The sequence below is a fragment of the Schistocerca americana genome, chromosome 5, assembly GCF_021461395.2.
Source record: "Schistocerca americana isolate TAMUIC-IGC-003095 chromosome 5, iqSchAmer2.1, whole genome shotgun sequence".
In the NCBI taxonomy this organism is placed as follows: Eukaryota; Metazoa; Arthropoda; class Insecta; order Orthoptera; family Acrididae; genus Schistocerca; species Schistocerca americana.
In genome coordinates, this window is record NC_060123.1 from 245,567,857 (window position 1) to 245,584,247 (window position 16,391).

The 16,391-nt window shown below is 45.1% G+C and overlaps 1 protein-coding gene across 5 annotated transcripts in view; it reads right to left on the reverse strand.

Moving 5' to 3' along the window:
* LOC124616047 (protein mono-ADP-ribosyltransferase PARP16) overlaps positions 1-16,391 on the reverse strand; it is a 49,039-nt gene that overhangs the window by 19,572 nt on the left and 13,076 nt on the right. The gene's annotated exons all lie outside the window — the stretch shown is intronic.

Consider the following 16,391-nt stretch of genomic DNA (forward strand, 5'->3'; position numbering starts at 1 on the left):
ACCTCCAGCACCTATGTGGACTCCTCCCACACTGATCCAGGCACCTCCTGTACCAAAGCGGGCACCTCCCACACTGACATGGGCACCTCCAGCTTGAGGATGGGTGCCTGCTGCTTCCTGCCAGTGCTGCCTACCCTCCCACTGGACACCACAGCTCCCCATCTTATGAAACCTAGGGATGACTCTTGCCTAGTGTTGCTGGGGTCATCCACCAGACTTTCCTAGAGGGGAGAAAGGTGCAGGGCCACAGTCCATGCACTACCACCCCTGCTCACACGTCCAGGACAACTGCTTCTGACACTATGGATGTGTCATCCATCAGCATATCGTAAGGGAATGGGAATCTGGTCACTCTTCCCATCCAAGGAAGGAGGGGTGTAGTAACCATACTGTGATATGTGGTACACATACTGTGGTACACATCACTGTGGTACACTACTACTGTGGTACACATCAAACAGTTTAAGTAGTGTGCCGTTCAGCTGCTCCAGATCCCCACCAGAGGTCACCAATCATGGTCCAGCACCCAAGTCACCTGCAGCAGAAAGCCAGCATCCCCTGGTGTGCAAATGCTCTTTATACTGACGTGCATGGGCTATAGCTGGCACTCTGTACCCGTCACCAGTCTGTAAATGTCAACAAGTTAGTAATAGTCAATTGTGTGTACTTGTCTATCTGTAATCATCTCTAGTCTGCACCTGTTCTGTACCCTGTCATTCCATGACCTGTAAAATTTAAAATTTTCCCGGTGAATCAACAGTTAAAAGAGATTTTGGGCTTGCAGCTGGTCGCCGTAAACTTCATTGCACGATATTTCGGCTGGACAACTGCCAGCCATCTTCAGGTGAGCCGAATGAGAACTGACGAAAACACTGTCCGCTCCGTCTTATATAGTGTGCTGACCGTATTGCCGCGCATGCACTGAAGTCGCAAAGACTGAAGGACCACATTGCCCAGCGACAGCGCCCTCACTGGTGAAACTGCAACACTCAGCTGCCTTCAGTATTGTCGCTGGCCGCAGCTATCGACGTCTTCTGGCATCTTCGCCTCTAGCAAATTTCGGAGAGACAGGATTCCGCGCATTATTCAATTGATAACCACTGTCATGGTTCATTATGTTTCCCTCGATGTGTATTTCAACGGATTCTTTGATAATGGGTCTCAAAAAGTTGTTGCTGAGGCCAAACTCGAAGTTTTATCGTACTATATTGAATGTCTATTGGAAATACAATGTTCCGCAATTGCAGACTTACTGGGTGGCAGTAGGCAAGTGCAACGTTGATGATCCGTACAACGCACTTCCACTGTACGCGTTGTCTGTCCTATATAGGCCATACCACATTGACACAGAATTTTGTAAATTCCCGCCTTCTGCAGTAACAAATCATCCTTCGTCGATCCCAGCAAATCCGAAATTGTAGAAGGTGGACGAAAAACCACTTTCACACGAAAATTATTAAGAATCCATGCTATTTTGAAGGAGATATTTCCAACGAAGGGAAGAAAAGCTAGGGACTTGGTTAGTGCGTTCTCCTCTTTATCCACTTCCCGGTTCCTGGCTCTAGTTGAGAAGGCCCTGTTAATTTGCCAGGTCGAGTATCCATTGTCTCTGAACACCGTCCTCAAATGTTCAAGTTCCTTGGGCAAATTCTCTGCATCTGACACTGTATGTGCCCTGTGAACAAGGGTTTGAAGTACACTCATGGTTTGGGATGGGTGATGGCAACTTGAAGAATGCAAGTACAAATCAGTGTGTGTGGGCTTACTATAAACAGAATGTCCCACTGAGCCGTCACTCTTCTGTTTAACCAAAACATCCAGGAATGGAAGGAAACCATTTTTCTCTAGGTCCAGAGTACATCAAATATTCTCATGGATGGAGTTAAGACGATGAAAAAACTCCATTAACTTTTCTTCTCCATGGGGCCACACTATGAAAGTATCATTGACATATCTCAAAAAAAGTTGGTTTACAAACTGCTGATTCAAGTGCTCTTTCCTCAAAATCCTCCATAAAAAGCCTAGCCACCAGAGGAGACCGAGGAGGAAAGAGCATGTCGAAACAAAGCAGTGATGTCCGATTCAAACTGTTGACCAATTAGCGTCACAGAATCCGCAAGAGGTACTTTTGTGGAAAGGGAAACTACATCAGAACTCACTATAAGATCGAACTACTTAAATGGACAGCCCACAGTCTATTGATAAAATCAGCAGAGTTCCACATATGATGTGAACATTTGCCAACAAATGGTCTCAGCAAAGAATTTTTTTTTGTTATGGTTTTAGGGTGCAAAACTGCTACGGTCATTAGCGCCCAGTCTGTGACTTAGGAAAAGGCAGAAATGGGAATGAAAACTTAAAAAATTGGAGAAACTAAAAATAGAAGGAGAGCTTAAAAAACCACTATAGAAAGGGGTTGTTGTCCCCAAAAAGAGCTTCAAATGACTGACGTCAACTCACTGGCACTAATAAACTCGAGAACGCGATCGGCTGAGCGCGTGTCATCTGCTAAAATGGAAGATATATCAGGCGGCAGCTGTAGACGGACGTGTAACGGAGTAAAATAGGGGCACTCAAGTAAAAGGTGTCTTACCGTCCACAGCTGAGAGCAGTGGGGACAGAGTGGGGGAGGATCACCACTTAAAAGATGTCGATGGCTAAAAAGACAGTGACCCATCCGGAGTCTAGTTAAAATTACCTCCTCCCAACGATACATTCGGGAGGAAGAGGTCCAAGCACAGGGAAGAGCTTTCACGTCCCGCAATTTATTATTGGGAAGTGTCGACCAATGTGCGTGTCATAAAAGAGCAACACGACGACATAAAACACCCCGTAGATCGGCGAAGGGAGTCATGCGAATAGCTGGCTGAAGAAGAGAGACTGCAGCCTTGGCCGCTCTATCGGTCGCCTCATTTCCACAGATACCAACATGTCCTGGGATCCAGAAGAACGCCACAGAGACGCCCCCCACGTGGAGCAAGTGGAGGCAGTCCTGAATCCGGTGGACCAGAGGGTGGACAGGGTAGGGAGCTTGGAGACTGAGGAGAGAGCTGAGAGAATCTGAACAGATAACATACTGTATCTGCTGATGGCGACGGATGTATTGGACAGCCTGGAGAACAGCGTAAAGCTCCGCAGTATAAACCGAACACTGGTCGGGAAGCCGAAATCGATTTGGGGTGTCGCCAACAATATAGGCACTCCCTACACCTAACGATGTTTTCGAGCCATCAGTGTAAATAAATGTGGCTTCCTTCATCTATGCACATAGAGCAGCAAATGCCCGACGATAAACAAGTGAAGGGGTACCATCCTTGGGAAACTGACAAAGGTCACAGAGCAGCCAGGTTCGGGGACGGAGCCAAGGCGGTGCTGTACTCCAAGTTGTCAGAAAGGTTTTAGGAAAGCGGAAGGAAAGAGAATGGAGCAGTTGATGGAAGCGAACTCCCGGTGGTAGTAGGGAGGAAGGGCGCCCTGCATACCCTACATCCAAGGAGGTGTCGAAAAAAATGTCATGGGCCGGATCAGCAGGCATGGAAGACAGATGGCTAGCATAACGACTTAGAAGGACTGCTCGCCGATTGGACAGCGGAGGTTCAGCAGTCTCAGCATAAAGGCTTTCCACAGGGCTGGTGTAAAAAGCTCCAGACACTAAACGTAATCCACGGTGGTGGATAGAGTTGAGACGCCGAAGAATAGACGGCCAAGCAGAGGAGTAAACTATGCTTCCATAGTCCAATTTCGAGCGCACTAAGCCGCGATAGAGGCGGAGAAGGATCACTCGGTCCACTCCCCAGGAGGTACCATTCAGGACACGGACAGTGTTGAGGGATCGCAGACAGCGAGCCGAAAGATAGGAAACGTGGGAGGACCAGCACAGTTTTCTGTCAAACATAAGACCCAAGAATTTAGCGACATCCGAAAATGGAAGGTTGACAGGTCCTAGATGTAAGGAAGGTGGAAGAAACTCCTTACGACGCCAAAAATTAAACAAACGGTCTTACTGGGAGAAAAGCGGAAGCCGGTTTCGATGCTCCAAGAGTGGAGGCGATCGAGACATCCTTGAAGACGTCGTTCAAGAAGGCTGGTCCGTTGAGAGCTGTAGTAGATCGCAAAATCGTCCACAAAGAGGGAGCCTGAGACATTGGGAAGGAGACACTCCATAACTGGATTTATGGCAATGGCAAACAGTACAACACTCAGCACGGAGCCCTGGGGTACCCCGTTTTCTTGGGAGAAAGTACGGGAGAGAGTAGTGTTCACCCACACTCTAAATGTGCGCTCTGCCATAAATTTGCGAAGAAAAAGGGGCAGCCGACCTCGAAAGCCCCAAGTGAACAGTGTGCGGAGGATGCTTGTCCTCCAACAGGTATCGTATGCTCTCTCCAGATCAAACAATATTGCTACTGTTTGGCGTTTCCAGAGAAAATTGTTCATAATATAAGTGGAGAGAGCAACAAGATGGTCAACTGCAGAACGATGCTTTCGGAAACCGCATTGGGCAGGTGTTAAAAGACTGTGGGATTCCAGCCACCAAGCTAAATGGCAATTCACCATACGCTCCAAAACCTTACATACACTACTCGTGAGAGAAATGGGGCAATAGCTAGAGGGGAAATGTTTGCCCTTTCCAGGTTTCGGAACAGGAACGACGACAGCTTCCTGCCATCGTCTGGGAAAAGTACTGTCAGTCCAAATTCGATTATAAAGGCGAAGGAGGTAACGCAGACTATGGGTTGATAAATGCATCAACATTTGGATGTGGATACCATCCGGTCCTGGGGCGGAGGAGCGAGAAGAAGAGAGTGCATGCTGGAGTTCCCACATGGAAAAAAACAATATTATAGCTTTCGCGATTTTGAGAGGAGAAAGCAAGAGGTTGCACTTCCGCAGCACGTTTCTTCGAGAGAAATGCTGGCGGGTAATTTGAAGAGCTCGAAATCTCAGCAAAGTGTTGACCCAATGAGTTAGAAATTGCGACGGGGTCCACTAACGTATCATGCACTACAGTGAGCCCAGAGACCGGGGAGAAACTAGGCGCACCAGATAACCGTCGAATCAGACTCCAAACTTCCGAGGAGGGAGTGAAGGTGTTAAATGAGCTAGTAAAGAAATTCCAGCTTGCCTTCTTGCTATCGCGGATGACGCGACGGCATCGCACACGGAACTGCTTATAGCAGATACAGTTGGCCAAAGTAGGATGGTGGCGGAAAACGCGAAGAGCACGTCGCTGCTCACGTATTGCGTCACGGCATGCCTCGTTCCACCAAGGAACTGGGGGGGCGCCGGGGCAATTCGGAGGTGCGTTTTATTGAATGTTCCGCAGCTGTAAGAGTAACATCCGTAATATATGTGACCTCATCGTCGACGCTAGGAAAGTGACGGTCATCGAATGTCGCTAGAGACGAAAAAAGTGTCCAATCGGCTTGGGCAAACTTCCAGCATCGCGGGCGCATATATGGCAGTTGAGGCTGCAGTCTAAGGACACATGGAAAGTGGTCACTCGAGTGTGTATCATCAAGGGCGAACCATTCGAAGTGCCGAGCTAGCGGAACAGAACCGACCGAAAGGTCCAAATGAGAGAAATTTGTCGTGGAGGCAGACATAATGTAGGGTCCCCAGTGTTGAGGCAAACAAGATCCGCTTGGTGGAAGACGTCTATCAATAGTGAGCCATGCGGACAAGGATGTGGAGATCCCCAAAGCGGGTGGTGGGCATTGAAGTCCCCAACCAGCAAATATGGGGGTGGGAGCTGACCAAGAAGATGAAGGAGATCAGCTCGTGCCATTGGTGTGGACGATGGAATGTATACAGTACAAAGAGAGAAGGTGTATCCAGGAAGGGAAAGATGAACAGCGACAGCTTGGAAGGAAGTGTTTAAGGGGATTGGGTGATAATGGAGAGTATCATGGAGAAGAATCATAAGTCCTCCATGTGCTGGAGTGCCTTCAACAGAGAGGAGATCAAATTGGACGGACTGAAAATGGAGGAGAACAAAGCGGTCGTGGGGACGCAGCTTTGTTTCCTGAAGACAGAAGATGACCGGCGAGTAGGATTGGAAGAGGATCGAAAATTCATCCCGATTTGCTCGAATGCCGCAGATATTCCAGTGGATAATGGACATAGGGTGAACAGAAAATAGAGGAATGTGACCAGATTGCCGTCAACTCAACGACTGCTCAGAGCTTGCGACCGACAGCATGGAACGGCATTCAGCCGAAGGCAGAAGATCCTGATCCACAGGTTGTTCAGCAGCAGCTCCTGCCACCAGCGATCGGCCGGTTGATCGGCCGCCAGCAGTGCACCTCGGCGACACAGAAGACGGCCGAGGGCGGTTACCACCAGGTGGTGCTGTTGATGAGACACGCCTTGGCGGAAAAGGAGAGGAACTGGGTTTCTTATTAGCCTTCTTGGAAACATGATGTTTAGATGAAGGAGGAACCGATGGTTGTGAAGTTGGGGTACGTAAAAAATCTTCACGAGTATGCTCTTTTTTCGAAGTCTTGGTGTCTGACTTTTGGGCTCGAGAGGGTGAGCCATAGAGTGAGCAGGCGAAAGTGGGGAGATTGAATGGGCGATCTTTGCGCTGGCCGATCTGACGACCGTGGCACAAAAGGTGAGATCACAAGCCTGCGTGGCCACCTCCTTTGTTGGCCGAGGAGAGGCAAGGACAGTGCTGTATTTTCCTGTCTGAGGCATAGTGGGCTTTCGACTGGCGAATAATTTTCGAGCAGCAAAGGTCGACACCTTTTCCTTCACTCTGATTTCCTGAATGAGCTTTTCATCTTTAAACATGGGGCAATATCGAGAGGAAGCAGCGTGGTCACCCATACAGTTGATGCAACGAGGGGATGGAGGTGGACAAGCACCCTCATGGGCATCCTTGCCACACGTAACACATTTGGCCGGATTGGAACAGGACTGGCTGGTGTGATTGAACCGCTGACACCAATAGCAAAGCGTAGGGTTTGGGATGTATGGGCGAACGGAAATTATCTCATAGCCCGCTTTGATTTTCAATGGGAGTTGAACTTTGTCAAATGCTAAGAAGACAGTGCGGGTTGGAATGATGTTCGTGTCAACCCTTTTCATGACTCTATGAACAGCCGTTACGCCCTGGTCAGACAGGTAGTGTTGAATTTCCTCGTCGGACAGTCCATCGAGGGAGCGTGTATAAACGACCCCACGTGATGAATTTAAAGTGCGGTGCGCTTCCACCCGGACAGGAAAGGTGTGGAGCAGTGAAGTACACAGCAATTTTTGTGCCTGGAGGGCACTGACTGTTTCTAACAACAAGGTGCCATTTCGTAATCAGGAACAAGACTTTACAGGACCTGCAATTGCGTCGACACCTTTCTGAATAATGGAAGGGTTGACCGTGGAGAAGTCGTGACCTTCGTCAGACCAAGAAACAACAAGGAACTATGGCAACGATGGAAACACTGTCTGTGGCTGAGACTCATTGAACTTACGCTTGTGAGTTGACATAGCAGAAGATGAGGAAACCATTGCGAAAGTAACCCCCATGATTACCGGCGTCTCCGATGGCGCGCTCCTTCCTTGTGGGGGCTCTCTCTGAGGGCACTCCCGTCTTAGGTGATTGTTCACACCTCAGGTCACACCTCCCGAGAAACGGACGGAGGGACCAATTGGCACTTTCGGAAGGTATCAGCTCGGGTAATCACCCCTCCCTGGGCCTGGCCGTTACCAGGAGGTATGTACGTGTCCTACCTGTCTACCCGGGGCGGGGAATTACGCGTTATCCCGTCACCGGCTACGCATGGAAATGCGTGGGTCGGCCTTCAGACACGCACAGGGAGGAAAAAAGAAAAAGGGAAAAACAAAGAAAGGGAAAGGAAAAAAAAAGAGGTCGCAAATGCCGCAGCGGAGAAAAGGGCAAAGAGAAGAGGTAAGGAAAAGAGAAGGACAAAGGAAGGACGAAGACTTGCAAGCAGAGAAAGCAAAGAATGTGCTACATTTTCGAGTGTCTGTCTCCGGACGTAGGCACAAAACATTCTCCCAGAGGGGGAGAATGGGAAGGAAAGAGGCAGAGGTGGAGGGGGGGGGGGCGTAGATGGGGGATGGGGAAGGATGCGGAAAGGGAAGGTATGCAGCCCGGAAAGGAAGGAAAGCCACATTAGCTCGGGGTCCCGTGCTCGCTACGCACGTATCCACAAAAAGAGTTGTGGACCTCCTGGGGGGCTCAGTAAAGAGCTAGATGTTTGGCTAAATCATATGTGGGTGCATCACTATAGGCCATAAAAGCAGATCTTCTTTATGTTCTTTAGGAAGACCATACAGTCTCAGTGGTATGCTGCCATGTGGTCTTAACTGCTGATGGTCTCTGGAGATAACGAGGAAGATTTCAAACGTGCACACATGCTATTGGGTCTTGATCAATCCTTCTATACATAGTATCACTAAGTAGATTATACATCTTCTCCAAACACAACCCACGAGGTAACAAAACTGTAGAATTACCTTTATCAGCCTTCAGCACCACTATTTCCAGATCTCAGATCTCAAAGGTTCTGTAGGGCAGCCCTTTCTTCAGCAGTTATGTTACGGCTTTGGGGAGGAGCTTTCAGGAGAACCCGACCAGTTTCCCTTCTTATTTCTTCGGCAGTGTCCTTAGGAAGGTGACGTACAGGTTGTTCAACACCACTGACGAAACTTACAAGAGGTACTGCACTTGGTGTAGGTGCAAAATTAAGACCCCATTACAGAAGAATTGTTCCATTTACACTTTAAGATTGTAATACTTCTTTCTCCTATATCATGGGACTGGGAGGATGAAGTGACCTCAGCCAAGTTCGACTGGGTACATAAGTTACCGGCAGATGTCTAAATTTGATCGCTTGGTGCCACAACATCCGACGCCACAGGATGTTCTGTTGTTTATTTAATGGAGAAGATTTTACACAATACAATGCTGTCAGCTTTGGGCAGAGGTCTTAATTTCGCACCTATACCAAGTGCAGTACCTCTTATAAGTTTCGTAAGTGGTGTTGAACATGCTGTACGCTGCCTTTCTATGGATACTGCTGAAGAAATAAGAAGGGAAACTGGTCGGGTTCTCCTGAAAGCTCCTCCCCAACGCAGTAATATAACCGCCGAAGAAAGGGCTGCACTGCAGAACCCTCAAGAAATAGTGGTGCTGAAGGCTGATAAAGGTAATTCCACCATTTTGTTCAATCGTGGGTTGTATTTGGAGATGTATAGTCTACTTAGTGATACTATGTATAGGAAAACTGATCAAGACCCAACAGCACGTGTGCAACGGAAGATGTGTGCACTTTTGAACTCTTCCTCATTATCTCCAGAGACCATCAAGCAGTTAAGACCACATGGCAGCATACCACCGAGACTGTATAGTCTTCTTAAAGTACATAAAGAAGGTCTGCCTTTACGGCCTATAGTGATTAATATTGACCCACCCACAAATGATTTAGCGAAACATCTAGCTTCTTTGCTGAGACCATTTTTTGGCAAATTGTTCACATCATATACGGAACTCTGCTGATTTTATCAATAGACTGGGGGCTCTCCACTTAAGTAGTTCAGATCTTCTAGTGAGTTTTGATGTAGTTTCCCTTTTCACAAAAGTACCTTTTGCAGATTCCTTGGCACTAATTGGTCAACAGTTTGAATCGGACATCACTGCTTTGTTCTGGCATGCTCTTTCCTAAACTAATATTATGTTTAACCAGGAATATTTTGAACAGTCTGATGGTGTTGCCATGGGCAGCCCAATGTCTCCTATAGTGACTAACCTTTTTATGGAGGATTTTGAGGAAAGAGCACTTGAATCAGCAGTTTGTAAACCAACTGTTTTTTGGAGATATGTCAATGACACTTTCATAGTGTGGCCCCATGGAGAAGAAAAGTTAATGGAGTTTTTTTCATCATCTTAACTCCATCCATGAGAATATTCGATTTACTATGGAACTAGAGAAATATGGTAGCCTCCCCCCCGGATGCTTTGATTAAATGGATGAGTGATGACTCAGTGGGACATTCTGTTTATCGTAAGCCCACACACACACTGATTTGTACTTGCATTCTTCAAGTTGCCATCACCCATCCCAAACCATGAGTGTACTTCAAACCCTTGTTCACAGGGCACATACAGTGTCAGATGCAGAGAATTTGCCCAAGGAACCTGCACATTTGAGGACGGTGTTCAGAGACAATGGATACTCGACCTGGCAAATTAACAGGGCCTTCTCAACTAGAGCCAGGAACCGGGAAGTGGATAAAGAGGAGAACGCACTAACCAAGTCCCTAGCTTTTCTTCCCTTCGTTGGAAATATCTCCTTCAAAATAGCGAGGATTCTTAATAATTTTCATGCGAAAGTGGTTTTTCGTCCACCTTCTAAGATTTTGAATTTGCTGGGATCAACGAAGGATGATTTGTTACTGCAGAAGGCGGGAATTTACAAAATTCTGTGTCAATGTGGTATGGCCTATATAGGACAGACAACGCGTACAGAGGAAGAGCGTTGTACAGATCATCAACGTTGCACTTGCCTACTGCCACCCAGTAAGTCTGCAATCGCGGAACATTGTATTTCCAACAGACATTCAATATAGTACGATAAAACTTCGATTTTGGCCTCAGCAACAACTTTTTGAGACCCATTATCAAAGAATCCGTTGAAATACACATCGAGGGAAACATAATGAACCATGACAGTGGTTATCAATTGAATAATGCGCGGAATCCTGTCATCGCCGAAATTTGCTGAAGACGAAGACACCAGAAAACTTCGATAGCTGCGGCCAGCGACAATACTGATGGCAGGTGAGTCTTGCAGTTCCACCAGTGAGGGCACTGTGACTGGGTGGTGTGGTCCTTCAGTCTCTGTGACTTTAACGCATGCACGACAGTACCATCAGTGCGCTATACAAGACAGAGCAGAGAATGTCTTTGTCAGTCCTCGTTTGGCTCGCATGAAGATGGTTGGCAGTTGTCCAGCCGAAATATCGTGCAATGGAGTTTACGACAACCAGCTGCAAGCCCCAAATCTCTTTGAATACTCAATAACCTAACAAAATGGGGATTTCTTGAAATCATGTTTTTCGTTGTATTCCAGATCACACAAGCACACGTTATAAAACTGCAAAGCTAGAAACTTGCGTAGACCATACACTAAATTCAATATATCTAGACAAACAAATAAATACTTGTTAGCACTAGGTAACAATAAATGTGTTACATAATAAAATGTATAACAAGGAAAATAATCAACTTTCAACAACATAATGTAATTGGCTAGATAAAAAATCCGCTCAGCAAGCAGCGGCATGAGAAAATACATATAAAAAAGGCTGTAGGTATGCAAGCTATGCCTGCTGGAAGGAGCCACTGGCTCTGAAAGCTTGCACAACTAAAATCTTTTTTTATGTGTGTGTTCTCCTTCTGCTGCTTTATCTGTTCAACTACATTATAATAAAATGTGTGCCATAGTTACTGGAATCCATCATTTACCAATTTTCAAGATCTCAAGTGAACACTTCTGGTGAAAATGCCCTTAAGTGGGCCAAATTTCTTGGCACTTACACCATGACAATGATAACAAGGCACACCTACATAATTATGCAGCATCTGGACAAAATGAACAATTAGTCATGTCATACTCTCCAGGAGCCAGGATGTTGCTTTGCACAGCATGCCAGTTTTTGCTTCTTTTTCCATTTCTCTCCCAGCCAGTCTAAAATGAAGTATGTTACAGTAAATGATTCAAAAAATTACAGCAGAGATGCTGAGTCACAGATAAGAACAACACAAAGCCCGTCAAAAAGTGTGCTTTCGGTCAACTAGGCCTTAGTCGAAAATACACATGCATGTGTGCGCACTCACTCACACACTGTCTCTCTCTCTCTCTCTCTCTCTCTCTCTCTCTCTCTCTCTCTCTCTCTCTCACACACACACACACACACACACACACACACACACACACACACACACCATAATCTCTGGCTGCTGAAGTCAGACTGCGAGCAGCAGCACATGGTGGGAGTGGCGACCGGGTGGTTGGTTGGTTGGTAAGAGGGGGGAAGGGACCAAACTACGAGCTCAGCGATCCCTTGTTCCTAATAAAACAATGCCACAAGTGAGAATAAAATAGACAAGACATATAACACAAAACAGAAAGAAAGAAAAGACCACAAGAACGAAGGAAGGCAACGAACACTGAAAGGAACAAAAGAGGACAAGAGAACAACAGAGAGATGCAAGAAACAGTTAGAAGAGAGTAAAACAAGGAATCCGATTACAGTGGCTGGCCAACCACGAAAATAAAAAGGAAAAGTCAGCCACCCTGTAACACATTAAAACCTTACCCTAAAAGCACTAGGATGGAGGACACAGAGGGACAAAGAACAGGTGCTAAAACTCAGATCGAATGATAAAACCCACCCTCACAGATGATACGTAAAACCAAATCAGCCAATGAGGCGTTGTCTGCTAAAATCAATGATAATGAGTCTGGCAATCGAAGATGAAGTTGTAGGGCAGCCAAAGAAGGACATAGCAGAAGAATATTGGGCCACTGTCAACTGGGTGCCACACCAACACTGAGGTGGGTCTTCACGGCGCAGTACCACATTTCAAATGCTTCTATTCTACATTGTCTAAACTGTTAATCGTCCACATTTCACGTCCATACATGCCAACACTCCAAACAAATACTTCAAGGAAAGAATTCCTGATGGTTAGATCCATACTCAATGTTAACAAATTTCTCTTCTTCAGAAACACTTTCCTTGCCATCACCAGTCTACATTTTAAATCCTCTCTATTTCAACCATCATCAGTTATTTTGCTGCCCAAATAGCACAACTCCTCTACTACTGTAAGTGCCTCATTTCCTAATCTAATTCCCTCAGCATCACTTAATATAATTTGACTACATTCTGTGATCCTAGTTTTGCTTTTTTTATGTTCATCTTATATCTTCTTTTCAAGATCCTCTCCATTCCATTCAACTGCTCTTCCAGGTCCTTTGCCATCTCTGACAGAATTACAATATCAGCAGCAAATCTCAAGGTTTTTATTTCTTCTCCCTGGATTTTAATTCTTGTTCCAAATTTTTCTTTAGTTTCTTTTACTGACTGTCCAATGTACAGACTGAACATCAGGGATAGCATATAACTCTGTCTCACTGCCTTCTCCACTGCTGCTTCCCTTTCATGCCCCTTGACTCCTATTACTGCCATCTGGTTTGTATACAAATTGTAAATAGCCTTTCACTCCCTGTATTTTACCCCTGCCACCTCCAGAATTTGAAAGAGAGTATTCCAGTCTACATTGTCAAAACCTTTCTCTACATCTACAAATGCTAAAAATGTAGGTTTGCTTTTCCTTAATCTATTTTCTAAGATAAGTCGTAGGGTCAGTATTGCCTCGTGTGTTCCAGCATTTCTATGGAATCCAAACTGACCTTCCCCGAGGTTGGCGTCTACCAGTTTTTCCATTCGTCTGTAAAAAATTCATGTTAGTATTTTGCACCTGTGACTTACCCAACTGATAGTTTGGTAAATTACAGACCTGTCAACACCTGCTTTCTTTGGGATTGGAATTATTATATACTTCTTGCAGTCTGAGGGTATTTCGCCTGTCTCATATATCTTGTTCATCAGATGGTAGAGTTTTGTCATGGCTGGCTCTCCCGAAGCTGTCATAGTTCCAATGGAATGTTGTCTACTCCCGAGCCCTTGTTTCGACTTCAATCTTTCAGTGGTCTGTCAAATTCTTCACGCAGTATCATATCTCCCATTTCACCTTCATCTACATCCTCTTCCACTTCCACGATATTGCCCTCAAGTACATCGCCCTTTTATTGACCCTCTATATACTACTTCCACCTTTCTGCTTTCCCTTCTTTGGTTAGGTCTGATTTTCCAGCTGATTTGATATTCATAGAGGTGGTTTTCTTTTCTCCAAAGGTCTCTCTAATTTTCCAATAGGCAGCACCCATCTTATCCCTAGTGTTGTATGTTTCTACATCCTTATATTTGTCCTCTAGCCATTCCTGCTTAGCCATTTTACACTTCCTGTTGATCTAATTTTTGAGACATTGGTTTTCCTTTTCACTTGCTTCAATTACTGGATTTTTATATTTTCTCCTTTCATCAATTACATTCAATATCTGGTGTGTTCTCCAAGGATTTCTATTAGGCCTCATCTTTCTACCTATTTGAACCTCAGTTGCCTTCACTACTTCATCTCTTAAAGATACACATTCTTCTTCTACTGTATTCTTATCCCTTGCTCTTGTCAACTCTTCCCTAATTCTCCTTCTAAAACTATCAACCACCTCTGGTTCTTTCAGTTTATCCAGGTCCCATCATCTTAAATTTTTACCTTTTTGCAATTTCTTCAGCTTTAATCTACAGTTGGTAAACAATAAATTGTTCATAAACAATAAATTGTAGTCAGAGTCCACATCTGCCCCAGGAAATGTCTTACATTTTAAAACCTGGTTCGTCTCTGTCTTACCATTATATAATCTATCTGAAACCTTCCGTTGTCTCCAGGCCTCTTCCACATATACAACCTCCTTTCATGATTCTTACACAAAGTGTCAGTGATGATTAACTTATGCTTATGCTCCGTACAAAATTCTACCATGCAGCTTCCTCTTTCATTCCATACAACCAATCCTATACCCTTAAAAACCCATATTAAAACTATAAGCAGAGTGTTAATCTTGTTTTATTTTGAACTGTCTAAGCTGTAGGCCTGTCAAGTATCCAGGGATGGTACTTACTCCACCCATTTTAAAAGATGGTATGTCTGTGACACCAAGTCACTTGAGATATTCCTTCGTATAGAGAGAATGTCAGATCTCCACTGTATGAAGTTTTAGTCCCAATACCAACAACAAGATGTTTGGAAATGGACCTCACTTTGTATGTCACACCATGTGGAGTTCTTGCTAAATGGTAAGAGGTGGCTCACCAGCCTCTGCACAGAGGCTACGAATAGGACTGGTTTGGTAGGCCCCAGTGGCAAGTCTAATGTCTTCATGGAGACAGCATCCAACTTCCTATTTAAAGAATAGCTATCTGATACATACACTATGCTGCCAAAGTCACGTCACATGCAGAAAAAGGTGCTATAGAATGTGATCAGACTGGACTGATCTGCCCTCCTTCCCACTCGATTCTTACCACAATGACATTTTACGATGTTTAGTGCCTTCAGACATTTCAGATCATTGAAATGTGGCAGCCATGTTATTCTCTGGCTAACGATAATGCTCAAGAATAACACTGCAGTCTTAAAATCCAAGATGGTGCCCTCATCTGAATTTCTGATAACACAAAAGACTGATGTGAACAATTAAAATAAACACAAAGAAAAATCCAGGAGGAAATAATGAAAATATTATGAAAAGGGTAGTTGGTACTCACCATATAGCACAGAAGCTTCCTTGCTGACAGTTTCTTAGTTGTGCCTATGTGCGACTCAGCATCTCCGCTATATGGTGAGTAGCAACTATCCTTTTCATAATAATGTTAAACCACAAACAGTTTTTTTTTTCTCCGTAGAGAATTAAAACCAATAGTATTCGCCTAATCCTCCACCCTGCTAGGGTTCAGCTATAGTTGCCATATAGTATTTATGAGACAACAAAAAGGATGATGCTCTGAAGACTGCACTGAGGAACACCATTCTGCAGAGGGAATTGGTTGGAGTGCATAGCACCAACTCGATACCAAAGTATCATTCAGCAATGAAGGATCACAGCAATGTGGAGAGACACCCACAGAAGTCCCACTTATGAAGCTGATGGGCAACATTATGCTTTCTCCAGATTGAAGACGATACCAATAAACTGCCATTTGCCTAGAAATGACTGTTGCATCGCTTCTTCCTTGTGGAATAGGTCATCTAGCGTGGACTGGTATTTCCGAAACCAAGATTGGCTGCTTAACCTCCTGGTTTCAAGAATCCTCACTAGCTGTTGGTTTAACATTTGCTCAAAGGTCTTTCCTATACAGGTAGCAAGCACAGCACCCCTACAGCTAATTAGAGATAAACTGTACTTCCCTGGATTCAGAATTGCCTCCTGCCATGGATCTGGACAGTAGCCTTCACCCCATATCTTTTTGAGGAGGCATAGGAGAAAAACCTGTGCCTCCACATTTAGGTGTTGTAGCATGACATATGAATCCGAACGGATCCTGGAGCAGTGAAATGTGCAGTAGCTAGCCCAGTCTGCCATACTAACACTATGTTTTCTTACAAGTCACTGGCACTTGGATCCATTAACATGTGTAGACATGAGGGTGTGGAATGAATGATATTTTCTTTCAATGACAACATTACACTGATTTTGACTTCATTTGCCACAGTGCCTAGAACACTTGCTATATTGTAT